The 20879-nt window shown below is 43.2% G+C and overlaps 1 protein-coding gene across 3 annotated transcripts in view; it reads right to left on the bottom strand.

Moving 5' to 3' along the window:
- The window catches only part of LOC137257492 (uncharacterized), a 38901-nt gene that overhangs the window by 8069 nt on the left and 9953 nt on the right, over window positions 1–20879 (bottom strand). Inside the window, exon 1 of one of the 3 annotated variants that reach the window (XM_067794824.1) lies at window positions 9054–9204. The exons of 1 other annotated variant lie outside the window; for it this stretch is intronic. The gene's annotated coding sequence lies outside the window, so the exon portion shown is untranslated. Of the gene's footprint in view, window positions 1–8833; window positions 8931–9053; window positions 9205–20879 lie in introns of those variants that run through there. One more of the 3 variants, XM_067794837.1, reaches the window with a different exon arrangement.

The raw sequence follows: 20879 nt of genomic DNA, 5'->3' as shown, positions 1-20879 counted from the left end.
AACTCACAGTACCACAGGTACAAACGCTAACACAGTACCCCAGGAACAAAAGCAGACAGTACCACAGGTATAGGTACAGTTCTCACAGTACCACAGGCACAAAAGCACACACAGTACCCCAGGTACAAAAGCAGACTGTACAACAGGTATAGGTACAAATTTCACAGTACCGCAGGTACAAAAGCTCACACAGTACCACAGGTACAAATGCTAACACAGTACCACAGGTACAAAAGCAGACAGTACAACAGGTATCGGTACAAATCTCACAGTACCGCGGGTACAAAAGCTCACACAGTATCACAGGTACAAATGCTAACACAGTACCACAGGTACAAAAGCAGACAGTACAACAGGTATCGGTACAAATCTCACACAGTATCACAGGTACAAAAGCTCACAGTACTACCACAGGCAATAAAACTCACAGTACCACAGGTACAAACGCTAACACAGTACCCCAGGTACAAAAGCAGACAGTACAACCGGTACAGGTACAAAACTCACAGCACCACAGGTACAAAACACACAGTAGCACAGGTACAAAACTCACAGCACCACAGGTGCAAAATACACAGCACCACAGGTACAAAACTCACAGCACCACAGGTACAAAACACACAGTAGCACAGGTACAAAACTCACAGCACTACAGGTACAAAACACACAGCACCACAGGTACACAACACACAGTACTACAGGCACAAAGCTCACAGCACCACACAACACACAGTACTACAGGCACAAAGCTCACAGCACCACACAACACACAGTACTACAGGCACAAAGCTCACTGCACCACACAACACACAGTACTACAGGCACAAAGCTCACAGCACCACACAACACACAGTACTACAGGCACAAAGCTCACAGCACCACACAACACACAGTACTACAGGCACAAAGCTCACAGTACTGCTGGAACAAAAGGTCACTTTCTGACTGTACATCTTGCATGAGGGGTGGAATTCCTGTTTTCTTCACACAGTTTAGACAGAAAATCTTGTAAGTCTCACTGCACACATAAGGACTCCTGGTCGTTGAAGTGACATCTGATGTTTTCTTTGCTTTTCAATTGTCGTCTTCACACCTTGTACCCATGAGAAGATCAAACAGAGGCCTTCAGTGTGAGAAGTCAACACCTTAACCACAAGCCTACTCTGTTGCCTCAAAACAACCAAGTTAGTGTGCCTTCATACACTGACATCACCCACCAATATTGGATGCTTGTGTTCTAACTAGAAAATTATTTGCATTCAAAGACAGAAGGGCCATTTGTGGTATTCATGCAAATGTAGGTGTACATGAGAAAGCCCGATTTGTGGACATCAACATCTTTATTGTGGATAACACAACATTTCGGAGCGTATGCTTGCTCCTTCGTCAGATCTCACCTGATGAAGGAGCAAGCATATGCTCTGAAATGTTATGTTATCCACAACAAAGATGTTGATGTCCACAAATCGGGCTTTCTGATGCTTTCCACTTCTAAATGCCCTTCAAAGATTTAGGTGTATATTATAATTTGTATTTTAATTTACTAAGTTTGCCCTAGCTCCACCACTCAATCTACCTTGCTCCACTTTCATAACAGCACAGTCACCCTTAAGATTGTGTTGCCTGTTGTCTCTGTTGTCTAGCTAGTTTGTATTTTTTTAGATATAGTGCATGTTCTTGAAGAATACAAACCGATGCAGTTTTTTTTCATCTTCTATGGTATCTTCATTATTAAACTCTGTCCTGGAATATGAGAAGTCCTCATCAGATGGCATCAGATCCAGATCTCAGACAGTTCAGGACCTCACATCTGTCAACAGTGCCATATCCAACTTGGCTACTTGCCAAAAGATACCCATCTCAAGACAACAATGCCTCTTTACTGTGCAAATGTGTGATCTCTGGCGACCTTGGTGTGTGTATGGACCCTGTGATAAATGTGTATGGACCCTGTGATGAATGTGTGTGGACCCTGTGATAAATGTGTGTGTGATAAATGTGTGTGGACCCTGTGAAAAATACAGAATGAACTGCGGAGATCTCCTCACTGTACCATCCTGTGAAGCCAGTGATGGCTGCAGAGACCTCCTGACTGTACCATCCTGTGAAGCCAGTGCTGGCTGCAGAGACCTCCTGACTGTACCATCACGTGAAGCCAGTGCTGGCTGCGGAGATCTCCTGACTGTACCATCACGTGAAGCCAGTGCTGGCTGCAGAGACCAACTCTGGTGTGATATTATCAACAAGAGCCCAGCGGAGCTGAGTGTGAAACTAGACGGTAAGACTGATATGGACCTGGTGTGCAGGCTGCTAACCTGTTATCCTCCAGCACTGCTCTCTGACAAGGAGGCTGAGCTACAGACAGACTGTTGTTAATAGACTCTACCTGATCTGAAATGCATGTCTCTCTTGCTACCTTAACCATATCTTCACTTATCTCACATTCCCTTCAATCTTAGTAAACTTGCTCAGTAGTACCTGTTCCATTGCCACACTGAGTCTAACAAACCCTAGTAGAAGGTCGTGTGAGTTAAACTTGCCAAATGACAAATCAGAACACAGCTTACCAAATTGTGTAAGTTGACATTCATACATACTGTTTGAACGTTTACCTCATTACTTAGATTCTATTCCATTCTACTCTCTATTGGAGGAATAAAAGTGTTTATTGCACATCTGGCCAAACGTAATCAGTGTCATATACAGTATGGTTCAAAATTATTGAGAATAGCTAAAGCATTTCATATTATTAAACGAGAACAAATCAGATAAAATTGAATGTATTGTGAAAGTGAACTGACCTTTTCATGTTGTGTAGGTAACAATTTAATATTTTATCAAGTCTCCTTGAGCTTCACGGCACAGTCTAAGACGGGTAGGCATACTTCCTATCAGAGAGGTTAGTGTCTCGTGGGTTATGCTGTCCCAGTATCGGACCACTTCTCTCTTCATGTCTTCAATTTTTGTGAACCCCTTTTGATTCACACATTCCTTCATCATCCCCCAAATGTTCTCAATGGGATTTAAGTCAGGACTATATGCAGGAAATGGTAATGCAGTCACATTTTTCTCCTGAATCCACTGTTTGGCATGTTTTGCGGTGTGTTTAGGATCATTATCTTGCTGCAAAATCCAGTCATTTCCATAAAACACATGTGCACTTGGAAGGAGAAAATTATCTAATATGTTAGTGTAGCGTTGACTTGTCAGATTTCCGTCAAACACACACAGCGGGGTCGTTCCTAATAAGGATATCCCTCCCCATACATGAAACTTTGGGCTGTATTTAGGTCGTCGATACAACGGTGCTGACGCAGACTTTGTCCATATTTTCACATTATTGGGATATACCCATATTGAGCTTTCATCAGTAAAAATCACATTTTCCCAGTCAAAGTTTTCATGTGCCAAACACCACTCAACACGCCTGTCTTTATGTTCTTGTTTCATGAGAGGAGAAGGAATTCCAGTCTTTTTCTCCCATCCAAGATCACTCAAATTTCTTCTAACTGTAGATTTTGATACAACTGTTGATCCCCTTTCTATCATTTCATACCTGATGTTGGAGATGCTTGCCCTTTGCTTTTTAGACGCTAAAATTCCCAGCCGGACGCGATCTGAGAAGTCCAATTTTCTGGGTCTCCCTGCTCCTTTCTGGTGCCCAAAATCCTTTCCCTCTTTAAAATTCTTCCTAATCCTATACACAGTAGAAAGAGGAGTTCCTGTTCTCTCTGCCAATGTATTTACATCATCAATTCCTTGATTACACAACTCAAAAATCAACCTTCTTCTATCTTCAGCAGACATTGTTGACAGTGCTGAGGAAAATGACGTCTGCTACAAATTCAGGGGAGGTAACTCTAATTGTACTATACTCAGTAGGCCAAGATGAGTTACCTCCCTTATACCATTACTTAGTTTTAAGTATCAGTGAATCAGTTGAGGTGTTAGGATAGCTCAAAGTAAGAAGAAAAATTCTCAATAATTATGAACCAGACTATATATCATTTGTGCATATCATTTTGCTTAGCAACCATAGTTTGTGTCTTTCTTTATTGTCATTAAAAAATTGAACATGATGTCAGAGTGGAGAGATGCCACACTTGATTAAAGTATTATACTGCACAAATGTACATGAATAAAATGGATAATAAAAATATTATCACATTCATCAGTGTGCAATACAAAATCCTCATGCAATACATAATTTTGTATCAATAATATGTTGCTTGTGAAATAACCTCTATATGTATTACATTGCTGTACATTGTTCCAGTTTATAAGAAGTTATCTTACTTAGGAGTGCGTACATATGTATTCTTGTTTAGTACATAATTTTTCTTAGATTTATTTAAACATGTGTCATGTAATGTGTGGTAAATATAAACCATAAGAAAAGCCAGATTTTTTATTGTGGATAACGCAATGTTTTGGAGCTTGTGCCTGCTCCTTCATCAGGTGGATGTTGATGGTGGTTCTGGCATAGAGGGCTTGGGAGTTGATAGGATTCATGTGGTTGTACATGGTATCATTGATCTCCCTGTTGTTGGGAAGTTCTTTCAGGGTCTTCTTGAGTTGGTGTTCTTGTCATGCAGTTGGGTCCTTGGGGATGGTGAGGTAGGTGGAGGTATCATAGAGTTGATGAGATGAAGGAATTCTGGGGTGTCCATGATGACAGCTGCTTAGCCTCTGTTAGTCTCAGTTATGGTGATGGTGTTGTCCTCCTATAATTCAGCCATGGCACATCTCTCATCTCTGGTAAGGTTGTTCTGTGGTTTTGAGGCTTTCTTGATGTTGTGGACAATCTGGTAGGGGATGAGGTAAAAGTTGACATTCGGGCCAGTTGCTGCAGTCCACTCTTGATGCTGGTGATGAAGGCATCTGTGTCGGTTTTTGTGTTGGTTTTTGTGCTGTCTGGGATGTACCTGAGACCTTTAGCAAGGAGGGATGTCTATGCTGGGGTGAGGGTCTTGCTGCTAAGGCTGACTGCAGTCTTGTTGGTGGATCTGGGGCTGGCATCCAGGTCATGTTGTGTAGTGGGTGGTTGGAGGCAGTTGAACTTGTTGATGTGGGTGGCTTATATTTTTTCGTTGAGTTGGAGGCGGCTGGTGTTTGCTAAGGATTCAGTCTTTTGGTAGAGATCGGGCTGGAGGATGTGTTTAAGTTGGGGTCTGGTGCTGTTGATCTGGGTCTGAAGTGTGCTTTCTGTGAGCATAGGTGCTGGATCTGGTGCTTGATTATTCTGGAACTGGCATGGTGAAGGAGCAAGCATACGCTCCGAAATGTCGTGTTATCAACAATAAAGAAGTTGACATCCATACATCTTGCTTTTCTCATGCTTTCCACTTCTAAATGCCTTTCAAAGACTTAAGATATAAACCAAACTACCTATCTGATATATGTAGTATAACTAGTTAAGCACAAATACTTTACACACTTAAGTTTACTACAGAAAATCTTCAATAGCATTCCCGGGAGGATGGTATGTAACTTGTTGTGTAGGTAAAATAATGTGGACATTATAATATTGTACACATCTACCTCTGATGTACCTGACCTTGCATGCATGAATATATGTATGTATGAAGAAAGGGGGTGATTAAAATGGATATTACTATATCGGATAGAATTATATATAACATACAGATGTTACCCATTATTGATCTTGTATATATGTCTATGTTCAGCAGTAGCAAATCTACTGTCTGTCACATCAACAGACAAAATGCCATCGACTCAGAGAGGGTCCTTTATATTTGACTGTCAATAATTATGGTCATCACACAAAAAACGTGTTGAGATTATCTTTAATCATCATCATCATCATCATCATCATCATCCACTTGCCTATCATGTGACACAGTTTCTAATACATCATGTACAAGGCATCTTTGCTGATATGTCAGCTGATCTGGTTAACTGATTGCATTGAGTATCTATGATTATGGTATTTATTGCCAAGCTTCACATACAGTCCGTTTGATTCCAGTTGAGACCGATGAATTGCTTACTAACACAAAATCTAATAATTGCAACAAAACCAAATTTTGCACAGCCACATGAAATTAACAGACCAACTCTGATGATGTGTCTCATAATTTGGGACACCCGAATAAAAAAGTTGTTTAACAAACGATCATCATTTTCTTGTCACCTTTCGCTTTTTTGTATGACAGGGGGCACTTGCTGGTAGAACAGCCAGGTAATCAACAAGCGTGTGTTGTGAACATGGGGTCATCTCCATATCTGGTTACCACTTGAGATGTTTCCACTTTCAGAAGACGTTGTTGTCTGAATCAGTGTCGCTGTTGTCTGAGTCTACCCTGAAGATGACTGGCTTGATGGTGGCATGATCCAGTCCACTTTGTTCCCAATAATGTCTTTCTATTTCATTCTCAACTTTGTCAATGCACTTTTGCCATGTTTCCTGCGTGATGGTGTCTATTGACTGTTGAACAACTGTCTGTACATCCCGAAGTTAGAATGTTACATTTTGCCTGCCAACATCCGATTTCATGATACCCCAGATGAGTTCTACTGGGTTTAAATCACAATAATAAGGTGGCAATCGCAAAACGGAATGACCATGTTCTGTAAGGTACTCATCAACCTTAAAGACAGGTGTGGTTTTATTTGACTTTATGATGTCATACAGAACAGGTTTGGTGGCATTTGCTGGATACGATTTTGCTTTTTTTAGCAACCATTCTATCATGTCCCCCTTCTTACTGTTAGATGTTGGGGCCTTTGTATTAGGTACTTGAACACCATGATATGGAGCATTATCCAAGACAATAAGACTTTTGGGGGGCAGTGCTGATACCAATTGATTTTGTACCCATTCTAAGAGAACCATCCCGTTCATTTCGGTATGATAGTCTCGGCTGTCTTTAGATTTTGCCTTGAAGACTAGGGAGCAGCCAGGTACGAATCCCCAACTCTTGCAACCAGCATGGAGCACAATCAGTCGCTCTCCCTTGCCAAGTGGTAATTTTCTGGCACAGGACTCTGAAGAGGAGTTAGGGAACCATTGTGTCCCTGTGGTATGGGAAGCATTTCATCCAAATATACAGGCTCGTAACCTTCTGTACGTTTCTTTTGAATTGTGCGTTAGTACTGGTTTCTTAGTTGAACAATATCAGACCTCTCGCACAGTGCACGTCCATTTTCTGAGCCTACTTTTTGTAATGGAAACCAAATTTCTGAAGCAACTTCCATAACTGATATTTTGAAATGGCCAAAGAATGATTTGTCTCCATATGCTTTTTTAATACTCAGAGAGACAAAGGCATTTTGTTTATATAGAGACTTAATGGCATTTGTAAACAGCTGTTGTTGAAATGAATCCACTTTCTCATATCGTGTGGGTTTTGAGACGGTCACCTTAGTTGCGTCTGTGCAGGTTGAATCGGTACAGTTTTTCAAGATAGTTTTTAACTTGCCTTCCGTCATCCCAACAGCACCTGCACTTCGTAAACGATACTTAGCCAAAGCATATTGAGGCCTACCTCTTTCACATTCGTTTTTTTTTTTTTCGTTTTTAAAAAAGTTAAATACTTTGCAAATAACTGACTTAGCGTTGTGTGATAATCTCATTGTTTCACTGCAATCACGAATGTCTGGTTTGCCGAGCAAATCACACGTGTCAATTTCACACGTGCCCCTTGCCCACCTGGCCGTTCTACCAAGAGGCAAGAGGCCTCCCTCGTACAAAATAGCGAAAGGTGACAAGAAAATGATGATCGTTTGTTAAACAACTTTTTTTATTCGGGTGTCCCAAATTATGAGACACATCATCAGAGTTGGTCTGTCAATTTCATGTGGCTGTGCAAAATTTGGTTTTGTTGCAATTATTAGATTTTATATTAGTAAGCAATTCATCGGTCTCAAATGGAATCAAACAGACTGTATATTGTCCTGTAAAGAATGTTATATAGTTTAATACAATGTATATGTTTCCCCCAAATCTTAGGTAACTACATTTTCCACTATGTAGACATCCACAAATGTTGGATATTGTAGTGATATCTCCAAGATCAGTCCAGTTACACGAGGCAATATTGAGTATATAGATCATCTGTGGCATTGTTAACAATAGTCAAATTTATAACAGTGGTTGGACAGACAAACCAGAGACTTATTTCATATATTACGAGTATGATAACTGCGCAGTGAATTAGGTTTCATAAAGAAAGCAAGCCTATCAATTTAAACACATGCTGCGAGCAATAGAAAACAGTCTTTTTCTAACCCATATCCATGAATGACAGTGACCGACTTGCGCTACATGTATACAAGGCACACCAGTTTAACATCTTGTAAACACACGTCTACAGCTGGAGCCGAAACAGAAGGCACTAGTCAGCTAGACCCCGTAACATGTTGGAATAAGACACAATCACATCAGAACGATAGTCGTAACGAAGGCAGAGCGATGCATGGTACGATAACATCATGTACACTTGGGGTGTTAGCGAACATCATCAGTTGTATCCCCAAAGATTGAGATCTGTAGTTTTGGTCGTCATTTGTGTTTAACAGAGCATATAAATGTCAGGCGTACTGGGAATATGCCCCCTACTCTTCTCAGTCTCGCGAAACTTTCCACCTGTAGATGAGTCATGGGTGGGAAAACGGGAAAATTACATGTTTGATGAGACAATAGCAGTCCAAACATCGCGTGTCTCTACCGCGGGTCACCGTGACACTGGAGTTTGCATGTAATGTACACCGACACGATAACTGTGCGCCTCACCAGCACAACACACATGGCGAGTGGTGAAATATTAAACATACATCGGGTTTGACTTTTTAAAATTTGTTCAGAACTCACACGTGGTAAGATTCACCCGTTTATACATTAACATCAACCCTCGGGTCTGTCTCACAAGGAGATGGAGTTTCATGCACATACGGCGATCTAGGTCTATAAATAGCCATTGTTCAACAGTTACTAGGTCATTACCAAGTCACGTAAGGACAATCATAAATCGGGCAGACAGGACTGACTGCGACTCCATCAAAGTCTTGCAAATGACAAGTGGTTTACTTACATGTATATCCACGTGCCACGTAAATTTCTTTGTTTTGAATCGTCACCGCGAAGCGCTGGCCAGCTCCTCACAACGCGTGTGCTTGTCACGCTCAAACTCCCGCGACTTTGTCACCAGCTCCCGGGGTGCCTTATGCCGTCAACACAAGGCCATCACGAGACAGCTTAAATTGTTCTCGGTGTCAAACTCCAAACAGAACCGATGTTGCCGTTGATGGAGAGTATATGTTACAATTTAGAAACAATAGTTCGGTACAGTGGAGATACTTTTCATGCAAAAACTCAAAAAACTTTTGTTGACTGTCATTTGTGGCAACACTGCTGTCGTCACCATGCACATCTGTCATCATTTCGTACAGCAGTCACATGGGCTACACCGTCAACAACGTCATCAACATCTACTCCCATCAACATCCACTGCAGTCATCATCATGCACTGCCTTCATTCAGCGTCCACTGTCGTCATCAACGCCCGCTCCATTCATCTTCATGCACTCTCGTCATCAACATCCGCCACATTCGTCATGCAGTGTCATCATCATGCACTGCCTTCATTCAACGTCCACTGTCGTCATGAACGCCCGCTGCATTCATCTTCATGCACTCTCGTCATCAACATCCGCCACATTCGTCATACAGTGTCATCATCATGTACTGTCTTCATTCAACGTCCACTGTCGTCATCAACGCCCGCTGCATTCATCATCATGCACTCTCGTCATCAACATCCGCCACATTCGTCATGCAGTGTCACCATCATGCACTGTCTTCATTCAACGTCCACTGTCGTCATGAACGCCCACTGCATTCATCTTCAAGCACTCTCGTCATCAACATCCGCCACATTCGTCATGCAGTGTCATCATCATGCACTGTTTTCATCATCATGTACTCACGTCGCCAATTATCATGTACTGTCACTAATTGTCTTCACCAGCACGCACTGCCGTCATCAACATCGGCAGTGGACGCGAACACTTAAAAAAGGAAACAATTTAACAAGTACATGGTCCTGCATGTATTTATGAATAGTTTGCCGTCAAAGTATGACAACGATTAACAGAGAGAGGAAGGTGACAGTTCGTCACTAAGGAAGGGGATTATACGAAATGGTTGTCTTTAAGTAATGTCTCTCTGTGTGGGCTCAGAACCTATCAGTCAAGAAATCTCCAGATGCTGGCAGGAGCCGGGGTTGGAGAATGGAATAGTGTACCACGCCGAAGAAGTATATGTGATAACGTTATGCATGTATATGCTGATAAACCAGTTATACATGGCAGGTATTAATCGAGGTTACGATGTGATCATAACAAACGCATACAATAAATTCTATTATTCGCCTCTTATGTAAAATGAGTGAGTGTAGTTTTACGCAACACTCAGTAATATTCCTAATATATGGCACCGGTCTGTAATAATCGAGCCTGGACCAGACAACGTAAACAACATGAGCATCGATCTACGTAGTTACGTTACGATGACATGATTCTGTCAGCATGCCTGACCACCCGATCCCCTTTCTCTCACGACAAGCATGGGTTACTGAAGATCAATTCTAATATAATTCTATTATAATTTAGAATGTTGTTTTCGGTGAAGCATGTCTGTTTCAGAGACTTGATGTTACTCTAGGACACTTGTATATGTGTTCAGTTACATAAATTTCTGTGTCTACTCTAAAATTAAGACACCCACCCAAACAAAATGTTCTAAGCAGACAATGCAGGTATAGACCATAAATTCTATTTAATGATGCGTGTGTATTTATTCAATAAAAGTAAATATTTTTCAGAAGATTATGAGCATACACAGCGATATTGTATTTCGCTAATGGCCTTTTTTATGAAAGATGACGGCGCAGCAATGCTTAGTAATTGCCAATACAGGATTTAACCTGGAGACAAATGGAGCGAAGGCGTTTTGTTTAAAATGTCCGGAAATGCAAAACTTGCAGGACTACAGAGAAGACACTAAGCAAGAGGAAACTATAATCAAGCTTTTGGCCCGTGTTTAGGAACTTGATTATACCTTAATAAGAAGAAGAGGAACGATTACAGTCAAGCAGTTTACTGTCAGTGGTGTTGTGTACTGACCAGTGAAGATGCTTGACTTTTATAGCAATCATCCTCCTATGTTTGACTTTGATTGATACCTTAATGAATGAACGATACATTGTCTTGAATTTAAATCGTGATTGGCGATGCGTCTCTGCTGTATTGTAACATAACTATATCTTGTCCGGCGATGCAACTACGGTCGCCAGACAATAGACGGTCAGTGCGCGCGATGGCTTTGAAGGATGTGTCCATCATACGTCACTATAGCTTGCTATGTAGCTGTCATTGTTCAACCTGACGCATAACACCTACTGCTAGGTTTGTTTGTAGATATGAAAACGTTAAGAGTATTTCGATTCCAATAAGGTTTGTTACTAATTATATGAAAGAACCCCAAATATTTATAGACAACCAAGCAAGTATTTAGCGCGTATTTTACACGGGTATAAAACTCCCTTTCAAAGAGTGACGCGACGTATACTGGAAGACATGGAGCAGTCCTAAGTACAAGTACATCCACTGTAAGTGTATACCTGAATAAAGTCACCTGTGTTTAAGGTCTGAGTTTGGAGGGAAACAGAGCGTGTCTTTTCTCTCTCCATTCCCCCCACCCCCCACCCCTTCACCCCCCAAATATTCGCCCTCTTCTGTACAGAAGAGCAGTATGTCGTATTCTGGTTTTTCATAATGTCCTTCGTTTGAGGAGACTTGTTTGAGCAAAATATCCCATTAGTGTTAAAGTGAGTCGAATGTTTTCAGTGTGCCACAGCATACCGTGCACTTAGACAAAATGAATTCGTATATCGAGAACATGAACAACACGGCTGTTTCATTATCGTGGCACATATTTCATATTCATGCCAATGAGATATCACATTAAGGAAATTGATTATATATGAAATATTAACACCCATTCTTACTTGACGTATCGCAGGATCTACAGTTCTAAACAAGCCTCTTGTACTACATAGAAGCTGCGACAATATATGTGGCGAGCAGGGATCTTTTTGAAACGGAAATGGTCCCAGAAAATTCCAAAATAAAATACACGTACTTAGACTGCTTTTCAGACTGGAAAACAAAGATATACATTATTGAAAAAGTTTTTGAAGAGTGGTAGGTTTATTCTCATAATATATGTAAGGGCATGTACACATGGAAAAAAGTAACGCAAAAACCCACATCTTTCATGACATAGATATCTACCATTAACCGTGGGAGAGAAGCCACAATTTAACTTAATGTCTGGATAGACTGACACTAAAGGAAGAATGTAATGGCAAATCTAAACGCTTAAAGAACGAAAAACTGTAGATTTTACGTTGAAGCAAACATGGCAAAAGGATCAGTTGTTGTATATATGTGTAAACAGCAGAAAAAATGACGTCATCAAACACCTGCGTGACCTCATTTTACCGAGGTCGATGACACACACACACACACACACACACACACACAAACTTGGGAATCGGTATCACGCCATTCATTTGGACCAATCATCGTCCATAGTGTTGGGGTCACGCAGGTGTTTGATGACGTCATTTTTGGGACAACAATCAATGTTGTTTGTTTGTACGGCGTTAAATAATGTACGTTCATTTTCAAGCCGAAGGCGTACAATCATTGATAAATGTCATTAGTATCAATGACTGAGCACAATGTCAGTATCTGGTGTAACTATCAGTAATGCCGTCCTTGCACCTCCTTGGCATTTACTGTATCAGACGTTGAAGTAGTACGTTCCATTCCTGATGGGGGCCGCAACACATCAATATTTTGTACTGGAAGGTTTCTCTGGCGCAGTCTGCCTTGTATACTGCCTCAGATATGTTCGGTGAGCTTGAGATCTGGACTCCTGGGTAGGGGACACATGAAGTTCCGGGTTGGAATAGGCCTTCAGCAACCCATTCTTGCCCTAAAAGGCGACTATGCTTGTCGTAAGAGGCGACTAACGGGATCGGGTGGTCAGGCTCGCTGACTTGGTTGACACATGCCATCGATTCCCAAATGTGCAGATCGATGCTCATGATGTTGATCACTGGGTTGTCTGGTCCAGACTCGATTATTTACACACCACTGCCTCATGGCTGGAATGTTGCTGAGTGTGGCGTAAAACTAAACTCACTCACTCACTCACTACTGTGTAGGGTAGAGTTGCTACAGTATGGTGTCGTAAGAAATCAGCGACGTCACGTGCATGACGCTGCCTAGCACTGTCGTCCATGAAGACGGGCCCTGTATTCAGGGGATGGTCATCGAGTGGAGTAGCGTGACGGTGTGTAGGATGTCAGCCATCGCCACTCAGATTTGATCTCGTCCTTACAAGGACCTGTTTACAGTTACTTGAGAAGCACCCCTCAACAAGCATGAACCCCAACAAACGCCAACATATCCCGTTATGTGCAATGTGTCTGCGGCGCCAAACAAAACCACGACCATCGGCCTTTCGTAAAAGAAATCGACTTTCGTCCGACCAGTGACTAAAAACAAATGATTATATTGGAGTTTTAAATCACGCGTTGCCATACTTTCATATCATATCGTGTTATCTCGACCTCAAGCAGTCACCCCTGAGAGTACAAGACGTTATTTCCCATGCAGATTCACACATTAGGCGGCATAAAAAATAAAATGTTTCTCGGGCACATTTTTTTTCAATTTCTGACAGAAGAAAAAGTGACGAGTGTGGAACACATCTTTATTTTTTCTCTCTCAGAAATACACCATGGAAAGTTCAGCATATGGTTCTGAGTTGTAGATTCAGTCACACCCGTTCTTACCGACACCCACCCTTATAGTGGACCCATGGATGATCAGGACGCGGCAAAGTCAAAATTAGTATTTTTAAATGGCAATAGAAAACTGTTACGCCCACAATTAAAAGTGACGCGCCCGTGCCCGAGAAACATTTCACTTTTTTATTTAGCCTTAGTAGTAAAATTAAGCTAGCTAATATACCATGGAATATGTCGCTTTATGTTGTGGAGATCAGTAGTATAGGGAATGACAGTTCTGGACCACTTTCACAAAATGTCTCTACAAAGCCTTATTTAGTAAATAAGGCTTTGGTTGGGTCATTAGCTCTTGCTACTATTACCCCTACTACAAAAAAGTTGGCGGTAATTACTGTGCCTTGGTTGGAGGTAACACTGTGCCGTACGGTACGATCAATAATTCTTCTCTTACAAACCCCCTACCCGGCCCACCCCTCAAGTAGTACAAGTTAGGTTCGTCGGCTTTCATATCCACTTTATCTATGTTGTAAGTTTTGACTGACCATATAGGATCGGTGGCTCGCTTACGGCTATCGCCCTCGTGTTCCCTATGTTATGTTTATATCGATGAAACAGTTTAACGTGAACCGCCTATGATCTCTTTGGTGTTCGTAATAAAGGCTTGTTGGGCTTTTTGTATCCCCTGTTCTATGTACTTTTTTTTCTCATCCTCGCTGATAGCAGACTTACGAGACTTGGACCGAATATCTTGTTTCATTCCGTTATATTTTGTGAGTTCAGATAGGATTGAACGAAACTCCTCTTCTGAGATCTTACTGTCAGAGAGTGCCGTGGAAATTCGCTCACTCACTGTGTTCAGCTTTGCTTCGGCCAGAACCCTGATCTCGTCGTGTTTCAATGCCTTACGATTAAGTCTGCGTGATACTAACTTAAGCGCCATCCCTACCAACCCTGTCACCCCAGCCGTTATTTCAATACCTAGCACTATAGGTGCGGCCACGATGGTGGTTAACAACCCAACGCCTGCCGCCCCTAGTCCCATGCTGGTTACCATAAGGGTAGTGTCAGCCCCGTCCACGATATTGAAAGCTCTATTGTACTTCTTACATAGTGCTTTCCGCGTGTCACGGTCTTGTTCTAGTTGGCGTTTCACATCACATAACTGCCTCAAGCGGAACCCATCTACGGTTTCCAACGACTTCGCTACTTCCTCTACGACTGGGTACAGACCCATCCTATAATATATATTTTGAAAGATTTTTTAATTGGGTTTCAATTAAAAGTCTATCAATGAATTTGAAGTCTACAAGTTCTAGACTACTAGTCAGGGCAATAGGTGAGAGGTTAATAAAATTTCCTGTTGTAATAGAAACCCCACGGAGGCTTATTAAGTGGTTTATAGGACCCGTGGTACCCCATTGTATAACAATACGACAATATCGGTCTAGGTGTTCTTTATACCAGTGTATTGACACCCCGGGTAAAATTTGGTGTACTATTGGGGGGGTTCCATGGAAAGGTGTAAAGAAGACTTCTATGATGAGGGTGGAAGGGGAGGATATTCTATCAAGATTACTGCTAAATATTAATTTATTGTCTGGATGAGCACTTAACCCCTTTTTTTCGTAACCAATAGATTCTGCGTGTATTAATGTATTCTCCGGAATGAAATCCCCGGGCCAGATACCGTTGTTCTTAATCTTAGAGACAACCCCATTATTTAATGTGATATAAGGTGAGGTGAATGTTAAGTTGATCAGCCATTTGGGCTCTTTTAAATCTGGTAACGGCACCCGTCTGTACACGTTGTCTTTGAAGTGTAGGATGTAGAATTCATCTTCCTCACCAGGTTGATCGAATCCCTCCGTATCTCCCAGGTCGTTAAGTGTAGTGTTGGGATGATGACTGGTCATTATTATACTATTACGATATAATTTCCAACTGGTTTTCTGATAATAATTCAGGGGTTAACTTCATACCCATGAAGTGTATGTTGTCAGGCAGGAAGATATTGATTAGTGATATCTTGTTTTCCACGATCACGTTGACCCCCTGCAGACTGGTCTTGGAGTCGACACCCACCCGCACGTAAACGTTGCAAACTTGAAACTGGTGTCGTTTCACCCACCCGAGTTTGATCCCCTTCACGATCTCGACATCATTCCCCGATGGTTCCCCTAGGTAGACTTTGATGAACAATGTTGAGTTTGCCGGTAGATCCTCTAGTATCTTGACCACGCCTTCGAATTCAGACACCAACTGCAATTTCACGTTTTGCATGGCCGGTTTACTCGATAGCATGTGGGCTGCTATAGTGTTGACTGGGCTGACGACTATACTACGTCTCTGAGTTGGGACGTAAGCCACGAGCAGGGTTCCATTGTTCACGACTTTGTTTAGGTGGTTGTCTTTGTTATCCGTAAACACGTAAGGGGAGACGAGTTTAATATTGAGAAACCATTTGTTATCGGGTAACAACACCCACTTGTCATCTTCGGTGAAGACGAGCATATATGGTTTGTTTTTGACGACGGTAGTGCTCTCAACATCGTCTAAGTCGAACAGTTTACCTCCGAACGATGGGTATATTACCCAATTATTATCACCGGTGTTGACAAGGGAGTACTTAGTGTTTACTGTTGCTCTTGTGGTATCTATCATATCACTTAGGGTTCCACCGGAGGGGATTTCAACGCGTTTGTAAATGTTGTTTTTCAGTTGCAAGGCATACGATTTACCATCTACTCCGGGAGCGTCGAAACCGCGCGTGTCTCCGAGGTCGGAGATCCCGATATTGACGCATTTTTTCACTCCGGGCCCTTGTGCGCTGGTCATGTTACGTGAAGCGTTAAGCTGAGGTATCCTATATTTACAGGATTATGATTTATATCTAACACCGATATTGTCAGCTCAGGTATGTTGCCCTGGGTTAATCTCTTATACTGCCGTGGTGAAAACGACTCGGTTCTACCGTCGTTGAATTTCTCAGTTTTCACCGGCACTGCTCTCAGTATAGTGGAAGGGTGACCTCCTTGAATGTTATACGTTGTGCTCACCTGACCGAGATGAATGTATAGCTCTCGGTACGGTACTAGGTCGGGTAACTTCGTGCCTGTGACGGTTGTTGTTGGTTTTATCTCGTCAGGAGACATACCGAGTATCCTTGCTAATGGTCGGCCGAGCCTCAAAGGGGTTCTTCCGTTGTTGATTAACACCACTGTACCATTTGAGTCGTTCATCTTGAGTTCGGCTCCCAGGGGTTTGAAGACCTCGTCGTTTAGAGAGCACACGCTGTAGTAGCCGTCAGTTATCTGGCTGCGAGTTCCACTGACGAACAGCTTATTGTTGCTGATATTGATGTTAGTCCATTGCGGTAGGTAGGTGATATCGCAGAGTGCGACTTCGAGTTGACCTGACGTGTTATCGATCGCGTGCGTCAGCTGAACGGCCTCACCGCTCGTTATTCCTGGAAGTGTTATGTACATATTACATATATATTTATTATATAATAGTTTTAAAATGTATTCCCCTGGTGTGTTGTACCCTAAACTGGACGTAGATTTCTCCACCATGAAGATCGTGGTTGCTCCTGGGTTGTATTTCAATGCCAAGTTTATAGATATGCCTGATAAGTATAAGCTTTCGGTGACTAACATTGAGGCAGTCCACGCTTGGTTCAACAACCCTATGCAGTTCTGACAGAACCAATTCAACTTTGCCGTGTGGTGCGCTACAACGGGGTGTGGTGTGACATTGACCGACACTCGGCGTGGGCCGCTGAGTCAGTCTGTGTTCAAGTTCCACGTGTACTACCAGGTCAGACGTATCCTTAAAGAGATCAGCGCCCCCCTCCCACAGGACAAAGCGTGGGACGCAACAAACAACCCGTACGATAGACGGGCCTACGAACGTATTTGCAACGAATTCGAAATAAACCCGAAGACGGATTGGCGTTTGCCGGGGCTGAACCACGGGTTGGGTATTCCTTACGCTCATGGGCTCTCGCCAAAAGCATTTGACAAACATATACTAATAAAATTTATGCAACGAAAAATGTTTAGTACGGAACGTTTTTCCCATGCATTAGCTGATCTTGTTCCTAAACCTAACAAATCTGGACCAAAACCAGTGAAAGATGCCAGTGATGATTTACTGACACTAGGTATACTTAGGCAGGACTTTGCTTTGTCGAGTAATGAATGGAGGGATGATCGTATGGACTTTAAAAAAGGTGGTGTTGGTTTCACAATCCAGAAAGTGGAGCAGTCAACCGCAGACGGGTGGAAAATGTTCATGCTGGACACGTCGAAAGGATTCACTCGTGCTGGTACAATACGCTTGAACGACTCGATTCGAACGTACGTGTGGGCGCTGTTGGGTGCGCAGTCGATGACGCGTTCCAACATCCTCGGTAAGGGAACTGCTTACGACGCTCAGACACAATTCGTTTCCAACGTTGAGGATGCTATCAATTCTCCAGTTGATCTCCCGCGGGCTATCGAACGCTACCAAAACGTGTTAGAATACGCCAGGTCGAAAGTCGACTACGTGTTCGGCGTGGGGTTGTACATGGCTCCGAGTGATATGCAACTGAGAGTAAAAAAAGTGGTGGGTTATAACAACGAAATAGTCATAGCCACGAAGAATCAAAAGTTGGGTATCAACCCCGATATTAACACCACCTATATCCCACACATCCCACCACGTGAAAAGGGTATAGTTGCGTCGCCCCCGGAGCCTAAAGTTCATGTGCCCCACACACACACCCATATTCATGTGGGGGTACCCCCCTATCAGCAGCATATTGATAGTAAAACGGCCCTGGTGGTTGGTGGGGTAGCTTTGGGACTTATTTGGTTAAAGATTTCTTAGCCGCTACGTACACCAGACCCGCCACGGCGACGATGGCTGCCCACATGTTTTGACTGAGCCACATGGCAGTTTTAGACAGAGCGCCCAACAACCACGAGACGATGCTACCCAGGATGCCGGGAAGGGCTTCGGCGGCTTTACCAGCCAGTTTAGCTAGGCCTTCCCCGAGTTTTTTGATCCAGTCTTTAACACCCCCACCGCCACTTGGAGTTCCGCCGCCTCCTGGTGTGGGGGGTGTGGGGGTTCCTCCCACCAGTGACACCACCAGGGTTGATATAATAAAACCCAATGCAGTCAGAATGCTGGCGATGGTGATCCCTTGCTCCCGGAACAATATCCTAATCCTGTCTGCTAACGTGGTGTCTCGGTGGAGGACTTGATTGATGGTTTCCCGTATACGGCTGACCTGGGATCTAAGCTTTTCTTTGTAGCCGGATGCTGTCTCCAACCAGGTCTGCCTTTCATCTTCCAAATTACGTATTCGTTCCTCAATGGTGGCTTTCATAGACTCGTCCTCAGTTTCACCGAGTTTTTTCTTTTCATAGGCGATGTGGTCGTCTATTTCACTCATTTTGGCTGTGCTTTTCCAGAGCTGACCACGAATGGTTTGCATCAACAGGTCCAACCCCCTCAGTTCCCGAACGGTAAATTCGAGCCCCGGGAAGGGCTCGTTCTCGTAGTCGGCCAACACCTTTTTAATATCATAAGTCATGTTTTGATCTGATGTGGCGTCCCTTATGCCTTCCAGACCTTGAACTAACTTCGGAGGATACTGCTTAGGTCGCGCGCCACCGTAATCTATGAAACCTAGTTCATCTTGGACCAACTGACTTCCATGTTTACCGGCCAATGTTGATAAAGCAAGCGGTTCTCTAGTGCGTTTATTCATGAGATCGATCTCCGGGCGAGACTTCAAACGCAGCGTGCCATTGCTGAGGGTAAAATCGGAATAGTTCCTTCCCAACGGCTTGAGTTTGGATTTATTTTCAACTGCGTCGTAATAATCGTCGACGGCGCCTTTAAGGAGCTCGTCACCTTGCGAGAATGAGGTCTCCTGGTCATCATTGAATGCCTGGGCACTATAGTCCCACATATCATCCATAGGTATGTCTTCATCCATTAGTATTAAAAATATATTTCATTTATATAACAATGTACGGTAGAAAATTAGATCCTTTCAGAAAATTGAGAGAGCCATTAGGTGCCAGAGCCGTGCGACAGTCGGTGACCATCACCAACAATCCCAGCAAGATAGACCAGAATCAAACTCTGCTGGTTAGATTTCCAAACCTTGGTGAGAATGACCTCATTGTACCAGGCACTGTTCGACTGGCGTTCAATATCACGTTGACCTCCGTCAACGATAAACGCGAGCTAGTGCGGAACGTGGGTCGAGCTATCATCAAGAAAACAACCGTCAAGATCAGCGGTAACGAGGTGCTGAGCATCGACGACAGCGACGTGTTTCACTGCTACAAGGATCTCTGGAAAAGCGATGGAGAACGAGTCAATGATGTGTACCAGGGTATCAGCAAATCAACCCGGGCACGCATAGGATACGTCTTCACGCAAGACCAGCAAGACAAGCTATCGGACGGTGAAAAGGCCATCGCTCTAGCATACGGGAATCGATTCTGCGTGCCGCTCGACTTCGAGTTGCTCACGGGACACGCGCCGTTTTACCAGGCCGCGCTGGGTGATAGGCTTGAATACGAGCTCACGTTTAACGACTATAGTAAAGTAGTGCGTACGCCGAACGGTGATGAGGCCAGTTATGCTATAGACAACATCTCTCTGGAGTTCGACATGGTCACTAGCCCGGAGCTGGCCAGGCAGGTTCGAAGCCAGTACTCTGGGAAGATGGCTATCCTGTTCGATCGCGTACTGAGACATAGATCAGTCGTGTGAGATAAGAGCGACACTGTGTGGAATATCAACCTGAACGTGCCGGCGCGATCGATGAAAGGTATCCTGGTCGTCCCCGTGGAGGATTACGAGCCATTCCAGAGGGACAGCGAGAAGTTTTTCAACCCCGAGATTGAAAAGGTGGAAGTGACCATCGAGGGCGTGCCCAACCAGCTGTTCAGTCATGGTATGAGACCACACCAGCAGTGGGATGAGATAAAAAAGCTACCAGTGGGGGATTACATAACAAAGGACCTG

This window comes from Haliotis asinina, chromosome 1 (assembly GCF_037392515.1).
Source record: "Haliotis asinina isolate JCU_RB_2024 chromosome 1, JCU_Hal_asi_v2, whole genome shotgun sequence".
Lineage (NCBI taxonomy): Eukaryota > Metazoa > Mollusca > Gastropoda > Lepetellida > Haliotidae > Haliotis > Haliotis asinina.
This window is presented reverse-complemented; position numbering and strand designations above follow the sequence as displayed.